Source organism: Canis aureus, chromosome 6, assembly GCF_053574225.1.
Source record: "Canis aureus isolate CA01 chromosome 6, VMU_Caureus_v.1.0, whole genome shotgun sequence".
NCBI classification, from domain to species: Eukaryota; Metazoa; Chordata; class Mammalia; order Carnivora; family Canidae; genus Canis; species Canis aureus.
In genome coordinates, this window is record NC_135616.1 from 55,229,680 (window position 1) to 55,244,148 (window position 14,469).

Sequence of the window (14,469 nt, forward strand, 5' to 3'; positions counted from 1 at the left end):
GGGAACTTCTTTGTGACTAATCTGAATTTCCCCTTTACTTTCTTTCTTTTTTTTTTCTCTGGGCTAACAGGGAGTTGTTTTTGTGGCATTCCAGTTCTGATTTGAGTGACTGTGAAATGACAGTCATACAAGTGTGCTAATTTCTTAATTTCTCATTGCACCAGTAACCAAATTGTGGGTCACTTGATAGAGATAAAAATCATCATCCGTTGATGTGGGAGTTCTGCTATCCCTTCCCTGAGGTGTCTTAAATCATAGAAGAGATTTGAGGGAAATGTTGGACTTAATTTCTCATCTGTGTTTTATTGGGTAACTAAGCTTTGAACCATTATACAAACAGACATACATTTATACACATACATTATATACATCTATATAAAAGCACACACAGACCATTCTCGAAAGCGAGAAAGGAAGAAAATAGGATGGTGGATCATGTAGCAATAAAGAGAGAAGATCCTCTAGTTTTAGTACATTACATTATAATAAATAGTATCTTGAGCATCCACTATCATCAGACACTGTGCTCAGCAGCTTTACAATCTTTTTCTCATTTGATCTCTTGAGGCAAGTTTAGGAGACATTTAAATAATTCATTTTAAACATAACAGAAAAGAAGCAGAAGAGTATCCTTACTTTTTCCCCTTCCTTCCACTTTTCATTTTTTCCCTTACCTAATTTTTACAGGAATGAAGAAATCAATAGCTTCAAATAGATTGAGGTCAGGGTGGGACTTAGAACTTGGAAAGTAAGAGTAGTCTACCAAAAGATGGACACTACTTACTCTTTAGCACTGAAATAAATGGTAAAATGAAATACATGATGAAATGATTTATAATGTCAAGTCCAGATGGACAAATATTTACTGGACACATAGTAAACCCAGTGCTGTACTGGAGGACATGGAGATAGATGTTGGGGAGGGGAAGTTTAAGGCAGAACTCTGTTTCTTCTGGGGGCAGTAGATCTCTCTAAGCTCCCCATGAGCCATTCAACAGATGTTTAAAGAAAGAAGGGAGGAGGGATTATTTTGATATCAACAATATGAGATGCTATAACAACTTAATTTTACAGGAAGTAGATATGAGGTATATTCCAAAGAGAAACAGTTGGTGGAAAATGGAAAATACTTTTATTATTATGGCATAAACCAAGGAAAGTATGAATTAATACCCTCATTATAATCATTATGCCTGGCACTTGGAGAACACTTTGGTCTTTGGAAATTCAAGTTTTTGTCTGAAAGATAAGGTAACACTTTGTCATAGACTCCAAGCCAAAATTAAAAAGCAAATTCCATTGAAACTTATCTCTAGCTAGTTAATCCTATGAGTAAAGTTTGTGTAATATTCAGGGTGTGGAGGGAAAAAATGAATGAAAAATCAGTGTGTAGAGCCCATTGCTTGTGTAATAGTTGATAGTCATAAATACATGTTAAAATTGGTAATGATTTACCCTTTTATTTTCAAAGCCTGACTAGAAAAGTCAAAACCTAAAATACTATCAGAAACAATAAAGACTAGCTGGAAAAGATCTTGGGAAAGCTATTAATGCTGAAATCATAGAAAATACTTTTAAATGACTGCCAAAAGGATGGATCTAACATATGTACTTATGCCTTTGAGCCACATCTCTTCTCATTATTGATGTCATAGTTTCTATGAAGAAAAACTACAATTACTGTTTTTTGTTACAGACAATGAGAACTATACAACAGAATAAATTTCCATTTTTGTGTCATCCCAAGAGAGCACGGAGTTGACCACTGCAATGGTAGGCCTGCACAACTTTGGCATACCTCCCACCTCCCTGTCATAGTCTCCAAGCACCATATTTTGCTTACTTGTGATTTTTTGTTGAAGTTCGAGTGATGGCATACAATGAATGATTTCTTTTTTTTATTGAACTCATTCTCACAGCTTCTTCACATTCTTTGTGGGAAGCAGAGGAATATACCCAGAAAAAATAAATATAAATTAGCCTGGAAGTTCCAGGCAAGACCTTCTGACAGACCATATCAGCATCTCAAAGTTGGTCTGGCATTTGGAACAAGTGAAACCACCATCTGAGACATCACTGATGGCATTCTATCTCAAGAAGCTGGACAGTCCTCCATCTTCAAGCTGATGTTTTCAACGAGGTCAAGTATATTACCTGAATCTCTGTGCCATTTTGTAAAGCTTCTTACGGAGATCACACACACAGACATACCAGAGCAAACCAGCTTTGGAAGGAAGACTCAGACTTCACTCTAAGCAATTATCTTCCCATAGATCTTTGACCTCTAAATGAATAGCTATTTCGCTATTTCAGAGAAGTACGGAAAATAAAAGGCTTTGACAACTGACAGAATACCTCACGCTTAGAAAGCAGCAAAAACTTACAAAAAAAAACTTTTTTGGTGTGTGTGGGTTATCTGTTTTGTATTGTTCTGTTTTGGTTTGTTGGTTTGGTTCAGGGAGGGGGTGGTAAAATCTGGCTTTTCATTGTTTTCTAAGTCATCTGTCCATTCAACAAGCACAGGCCTGATGCCGGCATACTGCTGCTAGGGAAATGACGTAAACAAAACACGTTCTTCTTAGTCCTCAAAGAGATCATAGACAGGAAGGAAGGACAATCACAGGTGAGAAAGGAAAAGCAGTAATAGCCGGGGCAGGGAATGAGGGAAACGCACACAACCAGGTCAAGCTGCTTGTGCGTTGCCATTGTGGGCTCTGTGACTGGAGAGGAGGACTGTGAAGGAGAGTGGCCAGGGAAGAGGCTGAGAAGCTAGCAGAAATGGACTTTTGTTCCAAGAAATTTGGACCTGTGCCAGCTGAGGAGAAGAGTGTGGTCTGAACCCATGTCTGCCCTGAGCTGTCCGTGTCCTCCATCCTTGACTGGGAGGCTTCACCCTACAGAAAGGGCAGTCTTTATCTTCCCACAGGGTGTGTGTGGCTTCCCAAGCCCCATGTGGACGAAGAGCCACATCCACCCAGATAAAAGCCCCCTTCTTTAATTCATAAATTCAGAGAGGGCCCCTTGTTCTAATTTACAAAAAGACAGCAGTATGAGCTGGGGTGGTCTCAGGAGTTTGCACTTATTTAAGTGAGAATTAATGTTTTAAACTGAAGCAGAGAAGAGAAGATATTTACAGTGGCTATTAACTCACCAAATGTTTTGAGGGCCTATCCTATGCCAACCTCTGAGCATACAAAGGGAGTCATAACTAAGTTCTCTCCTAGGACAGGTGACAGATTAAGATAGTTGGTGATGGAAACAAAAGCATTTTGAAATTTGAATGTCAAAAGCCTGACTTGCCATCTGCCTTCTCAACCTGCTCTTGATCCTAATGTCCTCATCCTGGTTAAGGTTTCAGCGATCCAGGATCTCTAAACCCCAGAATCAGCTTTGACTCTTCCTTGACCCCATTCGGTAAAGCTTTGTAGGGCTATTCCTGCAACATGGCTCATACTTTCCTCCACTTTGCCTTTCTTACTGTTTCTGATCCAAGTCCTTACTAGTCCTCACTTGAACTCCTGAATGAAACTTCCAGCTTCTCTGCCTACTTCCAATCTCTTTGATCTCCAGTGTATTCTGCTTCAGCGGGCTCTTTAAACCCAATGATGACCAAAATCCTGTCATGGGGTCCCCCATCTCAGAGGATGCAGCTGAAATTCATTAGCTTGATATTTGAGTCACTCTGTAATGGGACCTCAGGTTTCCCATTTCCACTCCAAACCTATCTCCCTCTGTTTCCTGATGATTTCTGATAGTTGCTGTATGTCAAATATCCTTACCCTCCATCTCTGACAATAAAGGTCTACACACTACGTACACATTTTCCCTGAAGGGCTGACTGTCTTATGAGACAATGAGCTTGCAGTGTTCCAAAAAAAAGCTAAACAAACCCTGAGTAATCTTGTTCCGGGAACACTAGTACCAAGTCGGGGAGTCTGTATGAACAGTAGTTCCGGAAGTCTAGTTGATCATCAGAATCATGAGAATAGTTCTTGAAAAATTCAGATTCCCGATCCCTTCACTCTCGAAATACTGATTTGAGAAGTTTGGAATAATGCCTTATGAATCTGTATTTCTAAAACTTTCAATAAGAGCCAGATTTGTGAATCTCCCCAGACAACCACTTAAAGTCTCTTTCACTATTACATTTCTATGATAAGGAGACTTCCCTGGGCCTCCCAGAAGAATACAGTTGTTTCCATCACTGTGTCAAGATTTTTTTATCATGGGCTCTCTTGTCTAATAACAATTTAAATCTATTTCAGGCTCCTCCATGATGTTGCATGATCCTAAGGATAAGAGTCTTGTATTGCACTAACTCTCAGGGCTAAATCCTCTTCTATGAAGATTTACCAAACGAAATAGAATTTGCTTGCAGTAGATCTGAAGTGTGCTATTTTCAGGATCAAAAAGAATGACAGTCTAAACAAAACTGAAAATGGCACTATTAAATACAGAAGTTTCCTGATAGTGGACTTTGGTCTTAGATGTGAAAGATTAGCAAACCTGAAATGTGTACTTTTCATCGAAACCGGATGTACACCATTATTTCAAATGCAAATGTGAACTCTTCTAGTGATATTTCATTTGGGTTTCAGATTTATTAGACCCTCATTTTGTCAACCCCTTTTCTTCTGATGCTGATTTTCCCCTTCATTCTTCAAATTTGCCACGTTTCCTTTATCTTGAGTTGAACATTGGCAGTTATCTTAAAGCATAATGATAGATTCTAAAACTTAATGGCACAAAAACAGCCACAGAAAATTTTCTCTCTGTGGAAATATGCCCAGGAAGTAATTCACCATTATGAACAGAAAACCTCTAGACACAACATTACTTTTTAAGTTGTGTATGTAAAACATGTGGCACTGACAAGAATATATAAAAGTTTATAAGATCTTTTGATAACAATGTAGGCAGCTTTCTTTTTTAAAAAATCAACTTTACTGAAATATAACTATAGACAAAAAAACCACTTTAGCTCTTTAAAGTGAAAAATTAGATGTCTTGAGTACAGATACTCATAAAACCACTGTCATATACAGAATCTTTATTTACACCCAAAAGATAATTTTTCTTTCAAAAATAATCATTCCAAAAGCAAATCCAGATTACATAAGATATTCCGTCCTCGTTCCAACATATATTTAATTGGATATAAATTGGAATTCAGATAAACCAGCGATTCCCAAAGAGGGCGATTGGGCTCCCCCAAGAGTCGTTTTTTTGGTCACATCTGGAGATATTTTTGGTTGTCTGGATTTGGGGTAGGTGTTACAGGTTATCTGCTGGATAGAGCACAAGGATGCTGCTAAACATCCCACAAAGTGTAGAAAAGCCTTTCACTACAACAAAAAATTCACGGTTTAAAATGTCAATAGTGCTGAGGTTGACAAATCCATTTCCATAATTGAGCATGAATGAAGCAATACAGTACTCACTCTCTAAATATTGCATTTGCTTACTGTCCTGCCTGAAACTCCTCTCCATTGCCCAGCAACTAATCTATGAGGAGAGTACTATTTTTCTACCCATTTTATAATTGAGAGAACAGGCTTAGTGAGATGAACTAACTTGTCCAAGGTCACACAGTAACCTATGATATGGGATTTGAATCCAGATCCTTTTATTCTGAAGCCTGTTCTTAAGTTCTATGTGATACTCCTTATTTTTTAAAAGATTTATTTATTATTAGAGAGAGCAGAGGGGAGGGGCAGCGGGAAAAGAAGAGAGAAACTCAAGCAGACACTGCACTAAGCACAGAGCCTGATGTAGGACTCAATCTCACAAACCAAGCCAAAACCAAGAGTTGGATTTTTAACCAACTGTGCCACCCAACTGTGCCACCCAGGCACTTCAATACTATTCATTTTTAAAATGAAAATACAAGCTCTGTGTCTGGCCCAGGCACCTAGTAAACAATCAGTATATCTAAGCAGATGTTAACATTACCAAATTCACACAGCCACTAATTCAGTAACAAAATAACTTATCAACTGGATCTGATTTTTTCCCAAATCATTGGTGAATAGAATACATGCTTATGTTTCTTGTACGTCTTCTGTGTGCCAGGAACAAATCCTCCCTTCATTCAGTCCTTCTGGGAACACTGTGAATAGTTATTACTAACCACATCTTTAAGATGAGGAACCAGAATCTCAGAGTAACTTAACCACACAGTGTTGGGATTTAAACCAAGATCATCTGGGTTTGTTTAACCATACCAAATCTTTCATAGCTGATGGTATAGACTGAAAGCTTGTGTCTCCCCACAATTAGCTGTTGAAGTCCTAACCCCCATGATGGTATTTGGAGGGTAATTAGATCATGAAGGTTGGAGCCCTGTCTGGAGGATAAGTGCCTTTATTAGAAGCACTAGAGAGCTTGCTTTCTCTGTCTTTCTCCCTGCCAAGTGAAGGGTACAGTGAGAAGTCAGCCACAAGACAGGAAGAGAGATCTCATCAGAACCTGACCATGTTGATTCCTTGATCATGGCCTTTTGGCCTCTAAACTGTGAAACAATAAATTTCCATTGTTTAAGCACCCAGTCTGTAGCATTCTATTATGTCAGCCCGAACGGACTGAGACAGCTGGAAATTATACAAATTATACCAAGGGAGCATTGTTTTTCAAACTCTCTCTTGTTTCTACCTTCAGATACATGCACTCTATGATAACAAGGATTTTATCCTGTCACCTTCAGTGTACTTCTAGGAAACTCTTCTCTTGAATGTACTTCTCATTTGGAGCTAGAGTAAAAGAATCTATAGAAAACACTGAGCAACGTGTCTAGACAGGGTAGGCCTTCAACAAATGTTGTAGCATGATTTTTCTTTAAATCTGTAAGGGTATTTTAGTGTTTATTCTTTCACTGACATATAAGTTCATTACACTTCTTAAAGCTTAGGTTTGATTAGCAGTCTCTCTCTTTTTGAAGATAGTTTTCCCTTACCTTCCTTACCCTCAATACCACAGTATGGTTTGTTCACTCATTTCCACCTCCCACTACTATAATAAGTCCTAGGGGTATGTCCTTTCTGCAAAAATCACACACACACAAAAAAAACCCTATAACTTTATGCAAGTTGGTTTAGGGAATTCCTCAAGGCCTCTCCTTCCTACTTTCTGCTGTGTTCCTTGGTGCTTTCTGCAGTTCCTACTCCTTTCCTTCCTATATGACCTCAAACTTCTCAACTTCTCTTGGTTAAACTTGGATCCTAGATGTCAACTTCCTGTTTCATCACTGACCCAAAAGTCTCAAAGGATGCTCTGCTAGGAATTCCTCAGGCTCCAGTTTCCCCAAATCACTCTGGTCCAATGTGGTGTACCACAGCATCTTCCCTCTGCACTAGGCTCAGTCTGGGGAAGCTAGATTAGGCTCTTCTTTTAGCACCAATTACAGTCTACCCAGATTCTGCATAAATGTGCCTGTCACCCCATGGGGAAGAGGGTACAGACACTAGCCAATGTCATATGCCTCTGGTCCCCCCAGCATCAGTCCATGGCTATGCTCAGTATAGGGACTAAATTCAATTCGATTGAGGGCTATAGCTTATTCTAATTTGGGGGGGGGGGGGGGAATTCTACTATTCTATCTTTCTACCCTTCTTGCTCCATGATTCCTCGCCATTCTTTGATCCCACTTTGCTTTTATTCTTGAGAGTCCAGGCAAAAGTCAAAAGACCTATATGCAAATAAAAGCTTTGTTACTTCCTATTGGACAAGTTATTTAATGTCCCAGCCTTCATTTAGTCACCTATGCTCAATCGGTAGATGATAGATGATAGATAGATAGATAGATAGATAGATAGATAGATAGATAGATAATAACCTTGTAATTAGGATATGCAGCTGTCATTAATAAAAAGGAGAAAACACTACAGTATGAAGAGATTTACAAATAACTAAAATAAAGTCGTATCAGAATTAAGAGACAACTTGAAATGGGGTTGCTTTCTTCTCCTTATAGAAATTCTGTTTCCTTAACAAAAAAGGACAAAAAAAGTACAGTGCTGAAAGACAGAGAGAAACTTTGATACATGGTAGCATTCAATAATTGTTAGTTGTCATTATTAGTTATCATTATTGTAACTTAAAACTGACCATAGTAAGGGTATTAACATCATCGAAATTGGCAAATACTACAAATTGGGGCTTTTTTTTTTTCCAGAAAGAACTGTTTTACCAGCATACCACTAGACTAGTGCCACATATTGAAATGATAATATTTTGGATCTATGAGGTTAAATACAACCTTATTACAACTAATTTCACCTGTTTTTATCTGCTTTTTTTATGTGGCCACTAAAAATTTTTAGATTACATTGTGATATTTCACAACTAGAGAGTGTTGGGCTAGACAGATCTTAATCCATGTGGTAGCCTGACCCTATCACATTCCACAGTATGATCCCAAGTATTTCTGGGCATTCCAGAGAGAGCTCAGATGCCCCACAAATCAGTCCAGATTGATGCTTTTCATCTTTGTCAGCAGTTCTCTCTTTGAACCATTGTTCCTCCTGAATATTCAGGCCCTTTGCATGGTCTAATCACCTTGACATTCCAAACTGATCTCTGTAGATCCCTGTTCCTATTAGCTGTTGGTGAGGTCCCCTCCATAGGTACTACAAATGTCTACTGACAGCACCCAAGAATCCAGTATATTTATCTCAAGTGCCCTTGCCACTTTATGTCAGTTTTCAGGTGGCAAGAGAAGGGCCAGCTCAATGCCCATTGATGAAAACATTCTAAAGCTCTTTATACACAGTAGCTCCCTCTTCCCTGATACTCTCAATCTCCCTCTTTCTAGTTACTAAGATCTCGTCTTCTGTTCTTGGCCCAGATATGGGGAACAAAATTCCCCTAAAACACAAAAAAAAACTACCTTTGATGCTTCCTAGCTCTCCCCACCTCTAACCTTTACATTATATTAAAGCTCTTTCATAATGTGTAAAATGTGGGATTCTGTTATTGCATGGTTAGTAAAAAAATATTTTTCATTGGTCTTTTAGTTACTTCTTAAGGAAAAAAAAGGGAGAAAGTTTTATTTGTTTTCTTTTTCTATTTGCATGGGAGATGAATTAATACTAACAACTTAAAAAAGCAGTAAGACACAATAATCCTGGCAAGATGTGAAGTACCTTGACTACTAGGGTTGTGGCAGTAAAGATTTTGACATGATCAGATTTGGAATGTATTTTGGAGGTCAAGCAATAAGACTTGCTGGATTAAATATGGCAAGCAAAGGAACTCAAGAAAACAAAGATGATTTCTGGACAACATAACAGAGTCATTATGTAGTGGTGCCATTGGCTGAGTTAAGAGGAAGACTGCAGGGATCCCTGGGTGGCACAGTGGTTTAGCTCCTGCCTTTGGCCCAGGGCACGATCCTGGAGACCCAGGATGGAGTCCCATGTCGGGCTCCCTGCATGGAGCCTGCTTCTCCCTCTGCCTGTGTCTCTGCCTCTCTCTCTCTCTCTATCTCTCTCTGTGACTATCATAAATTTAAAAAAAAATTTAAAAAAAAAGAGGAAGACTGCAGAGAAGTAGATTGGAGAGACAGTTGCAAATCAAGAGATCTGTTTTGGACAGCTCCTCACTTAAACACCACAGAGATGCTTCAGATGACTCCAAGAATCGTTTTATTCTTCCCACTTTACAGATGAGAAAACTAAAACACAAAGAGGTTATGTAACAAGGCTAAGGTCATTTGGCTGACTCACTCTATGTGATATTTTCTTTTACACAACAGTGTAGAGGTTAAGATGGCTGAATCCTAACCCCACAACCACTTTTTGCTAGTTGTGTGACCCTTTGCCAAGGCCCTTAAGTTCTCTAAGCCTTGATTTTTGTCCTCTTGAAATTGGAAAGTTTTCTGCTCAAAGTTTGAGTAAGAGCAAAGTGCAGCAAGATAGGCAATTTGCATGACATAACATATAATAAATGTTTGGTAAGTGTTAGCTAACGTTGTAGTTGGTCATTTCAAAACTAGGAATATTATAGCATTATGATCCTGGAGTATTCATACTAAAAGAACCCATCTAGGAGGTATATGTTCTCCCTCCAATTGGCCTTCAGTTTTGTTTCTCATTGTTAAGACTGCATCCAGAATGAGAACCCAAATGCCTATGCTGGATATTCTCTGACATCTAAAAATTAGGGTTGGGGAGAAGCAAGTAAGACTTGAAATAAATCCTGTTTGAGTAAAGGAAACATCAGAGGCAAAAGACAAGATATAAAAACTCCACTGAAAGGGTCTGAAATGACCAAAGAGAAAAAGTCCCAGCCTTAATCAGGGAAAGTTAGTTGTCTCAGTGAAAAAAAAAAAAAAAAAAAGAAAAGAAAAAAACCACACACGATATAATCAGGCAGTAAAAATCTTGATCCTGGAAAGCCAAAAGTGAAGAGTAATCAAGAGCATTTCCCCCACGCCGACCTTACAGGAAGAACTGATCCAAAATTAGCAAACTTGAGAGATTTAGCTTAAATGCCTGGAAAATTCCTCTCCTGAGCCCACCGAGGTGCAGCAGCCTCCTCCACCATCCTGTTGTACACCTTAACATCAGAATGCCTTTGTGATATTGCCCCTTCTCCTGCATGGCACTCCATCTGGTAAGAAAATATAGCAGTGCAAAATTAGTGTCAACCGAAGTGGGCAAGGGGCTAGGGAAAAGGTGACTCTTCTGAGCAGTCACCAAATGATGCCTTTTCAATACTTTTAAAGGTAAAATGGGGATATGATCATTAACCCTGGTATGAAAAGCCGTCAGAGAAAGCAAGGCAAAGCAAGACCACAGAGAGACAAAGTAGAAATGGCCAGAGTGTCAAGCCTTTTCTCAGAAGTGTAGGGCCTATTCCACGCTAAATTCAGTCCCTTGCCAGGCAGGCTCTTTCCAGGTTGGATCCTAGCCACAAATCTGGGATGGAGTCTCTAGTTCCTGCAGTCTGGGGAGTCAGTCTAGTATAAGGATTAAGAGCAGGGGTCTTTGGAGACAGGCTACCTGAGTCTTAATTCCCGCTTGCTTCAACCTTTTCAGTAATAATGGAAGAATTACTGAAGCAATTGGGCAAATTAACCTTATTAAGCCTTGGTTTCCTTATTCACAAATGTGGTAAGGAATATAATGATTGTATAACAAAGATGGGAAAGAGTATTATAACTTAACAGGGTCGCTATGAGATGTCAGAGAGATAATGCTCCTAAAGCACCTGGAACATGGTTTTCAGTAAGCATTTAGACTTATTTTATCTGTATCTGGAGTTCCATTCTGATTAGATGAGGATTTCTCAGGGAATGAGACTTTTCAGAGGGGAAAAAACTGTCAGGAATTTCTTTCTTTTCAGTCCATTTCTTTGCTTGCCCACATTCTAGAAAATGGGCACCCAATAAGTTCCAAAAATAAATTGCTACAGAAAATAGTGGGGAAACTATTGCATAAAGTCCCAACAATAAAAAAATTGAGATAGGAAGACTAGACCAAGGTGGATTTCAGAAGTTCACTGGAAGGGATGAATCAGTGAGGAGGGCTAAGAAAGGCCAACTTTCACATGCTTATGGAGGTTAGGGGCATTTCTAATGTCATTCCAATGTTGAGTTGTGATTTCCTCCTGTACATTATTTTGATCCCCCTTCTTCCTATTCTCAAACATATTGTAGACAACCAGACAACCAGAAAAACTGTATTGCCTGGAAACAAACAGGAAAGGGCAGGAGGAAACTCTATTGTAGGTCTGTCTTATCTCAGTAAGAGCTCCAGTGGAAAGAAGACACAATGGCAGAAAATAGAGAGCTGGCCAGGTAATCCTGGGGAGATACACATAAGGGGGTTGCCTGGGGAGATGCCTTTCAGCTCTGCAGCCACTCTGGAGGGATATGCCCCAGCCCAAAGGCCCCAGGTGATTTCCCCTTCAGAAAAGGCAGCCTGTGATTATGGCTAGAATGCAGGACGGGAGGGCAGAAAGCCGGAGGTAGTACTAGGGTGATTAATTTTCAAACTAGGACACTTTGTGAGCGAAAGGGAAGACTATTCAAGACTACTCAAAATAATATTGTGTCAACAATACATGCTAACACTATCCAGACAAGCCAAGAAGTGACCACCCTTATCTGTGTCCATTGTCGTAGTCTATGCACAAACACGAAACTGGATGAGTGGAAGACTCATCCTAAGGAACAAAGAAAGAAAGGCAGATAAGTGATGGGGGAGGAAGTAAACATCTTTAAAAGCACTGTGACCTACCAGGCCTATGTGGAGCACCTCATGTTCATGATCTCATTTATTCCCGGTAGCATGGGAATTCTAGAAAGTGATGTAGCTGGTGTGTGAACTCAGGACTGTCTGAAGCTACACTTCATCTTTTTCTGCCCCATACTACCACCCTGGTCCCAGCACTCATCACCACAGTGATAGGTCATGATGATGACCACTGCTCTTATTGAGTATCTGAAAACTCCAGGGGTTCTTTATATATAGTTGCTCATTACAGTCATCAAAAACCTGCAAGGCAATGAGGAGACAGAGGTTCAAAGAGGTAACTTCCTCAACTCACACACCAGTAAGTATTGGAGTCAGAATTCAAACTCAGGTCTGCTGGCTACAGAGCTAGTAGGACTACAGAAAGAGTAACACAGAGATGCCGGGGTGGCTCAACAGTTGAGTGTCTGCCTTCGGCCCAAGGCGTGATCCTGGAGTCCCGGGATCCACATCAGGCTCCTTGCATGGAGCCTGCTTCTCCCTCTGCCCGGGTCTCTGCCTCTCTCTCTGTGTGTCTCTCATGAATAAATAAATAAAATCTTTAAAAAAATAGAAAGATTAACACAATTAAACACGGTGAATACAATTAAACACAGGAAAGGGCTTGCAGCTGTGCAGCATAAGTAGCTGGGGAGAGAGCTTAGCCATGAAGCAAACTTTCCCACTTAAACCTCGGCTCCAGCTAGACCTGTCCTCCCTGTCCCAAGACCCTTTGCTCACCATGCTCTTTGCAGCCTTTTTTCAATTAATTGGCCACACTGTTCCTTCATCTTACAATCATCTGCCCTTCCTCTCTATGTATAAAACTAGCCTTCTTCAGAGTTGTGCTTTACTTCCGCCACTGTGCATTATTAGTACAGTTCTGCTTCCTGTCTGTTCTGGCTGTCATTTTTTTTTTTTTTTTTTTTTTTTTTTTTAACAAGGAGACTCTAGATGACTTTCAGAGCCATGGTTCTTTCTCCCTTTGAAATTCCACAGCAACTAGGAGGCTACAGTCATGTGGTAAGCGATGGGCCGAATACCACTGGATTGAATGTTTACAGAAATCTTTACCCCTGATCCCAATGTTGAAAGAAGAGACCCCAGGAGAAACAGAAGTCACTCTTTCTTATACATATACATCTCTAAAAAATTCATTGAAAATGAAAAATAATAAATAACCCCCAGATTTCCATTTACTCATTAACTCTTTTCCTCCTCACTTTGAGCCAGTCTTTTAAACTGACTTCTCTTTCTCTAACACGTGTGCATGCATGACCTCTTCTTTTTTTTTTTTTTTAAGATTTTATTTATTCACGATAGATACAGAGGGAGAGGAAGCGACATAGGAAGAAGGAGAAGCAGGCTCCGTGTGCGAAGCCTAATGCAAAACTCAATCCCAGGTGCTGGGCCAAGGCAGACGCTCAACCACTGAGCCACACAGGCACCCCTTGACCTCATTCTTGAGCCAGAATTTTTAGCAATGTGCCAAAATTCACTAGTAAAGGGAGAAGGCTGTAGTGTTTCTCAGCGCCATGTATGTGTTTGAAGTAGTTTCTTAAGGGAGGCCTAGACAGATGATGGCTATCCCAGCAAATGCCAGGTTAGACAGAACCCAAATAATTTCTGGGTGCTGGGATTTAGGTGCAACCAGAATGAAAAGAGGAACTATTGAAGTGAAATTAAATTGCCACTGTTTGGACCAAAATACATGGAGGTTAAAAATAGGAACAGAGAAATTAGGTTTGTTTCAATCCTTAAACACAGAGATCATGGATCAAGAATGATATCAACTATAGATGTAGAAGAGAAATAAGAGTTTTCTAGTCATTTTGCTAGAAAATAAAAAGACAAAACAAAAATTATTAAGCACTGAGTCTAATAAGCCTTTGCTTATTTATTTTTAAAATAAGTTCATTTTATCTGACTTACAAAATATGAATAATAATGATATGGTGGTTTTTAAGTTAAAAAAATGAATCAAGTATTGATTTGGATGGGCATAATTTATCAGACCTAATTGTCATACATCACCATACAGATAGTATAACACAACTTCATCTTTTTTTCAGAACATGATCACAGAGTTGATTTTACAAAGGGACAGATTACTAGCAGTCCCACAAATCTATTCTCCTGTTATGCTAGGCCCTTTGCCATCCAGGCAGAGACTGTTTCTCAGCTTCATTAGCAATTGTGGCCATGAGATTTAGTTCTCGCCAATGAAACATGAGGG